The sequence below is a fragment of the Calidris pugnax genome, unplaced genomic scaffold (assembly GCF_001431845.1).
Source record: "Calidris pugnax isolate Ruff unplaced genomic scaffold, ASM143184v1 scaffold183, whole genome shotgun sequence".
NCBI lineage: Eukaryota > Metazoa > Chordata > Aves > Charadriiformes > Scolopacidae > Calidris > Calidris pugnax.
The window spans coordinates 2309254-2309782 of NW_015090930.1; the positions used below are offsets into that span (position 1 = coordinate 2309254).

At 75.2% G+C, this 529-nt stretch overlaps 1 protein-coding gene across 7 annotated transcripts in view; it reads left to right on the forward strand.

Moving 5' to 3' along the window:
- The first annotated feature begins 280 nt into the window (after positions 1 to 280).
- LOC106893544 (SERTA domain-containing protein 2-like) overlaps positions 281 to 529 on the forward strand; it is a 15454-nt gene continuing 15205 nt past the window's right edge. For all 7 annotated transcript variants that reach the window (XM_014951591.1, XM_014951592.1, XM_014951593.1 and 4 more), the window contains exon 1: positions 281 to 469. The gene's annotated coding sequence lies outside the window, so the exon portion shown is untranslated. The remainder of the gene's footprint in view (positions 470 to 529) is intronic.

Here is a 529-nt window from a genome sequence, read left to right on the forward strand (position 1 = left end):
GGGGGGGGGGGACACGGACGGACGGACTGAGCGGCGCCCGTCTTCCGATTGGGCCGAACCGGCGGACATTCCTGCCCACTTCAGCCTTTCCGGCTTTCTCATTGGGCGGCGCCGCGGGGGACGGTGGGCAACCCCGACCCCACCCCGCCTCGGCGGGCCAGTGGGAAAATGGTTGCTGGGCAGGTTGAAAGGGTTGCTGGCCAATGGGAAGGCGGCCAGCTGGCGGGCGCGGTGCACGCAGCGCTCTCCCCCCCCCTCCCCGTCCGCTGCTGTGGGTGCCGCGGGCGGAGGGAAGGGCGGAGCGGAGGCTGCCGGGGCCCGGCGGGGGTGGCGCTCGCCTCCGCCTCCTCCTCCTCCTCCCTCCCGGTCGGAGTCCCAGCCCCGCCGAAGGGAGCCCGGCCGGCTGGCTTAGGGAGGGCACGGCTGCGCGAAGGAACGGGGTTGGGGGGGGGCTTTCCTCCGCTCCCAGGTGAGGCGCCGGGGCAGGGTCGGGCGGCGGCTCCTCCTGAGGGAGGCGCCGTGAGGGGAG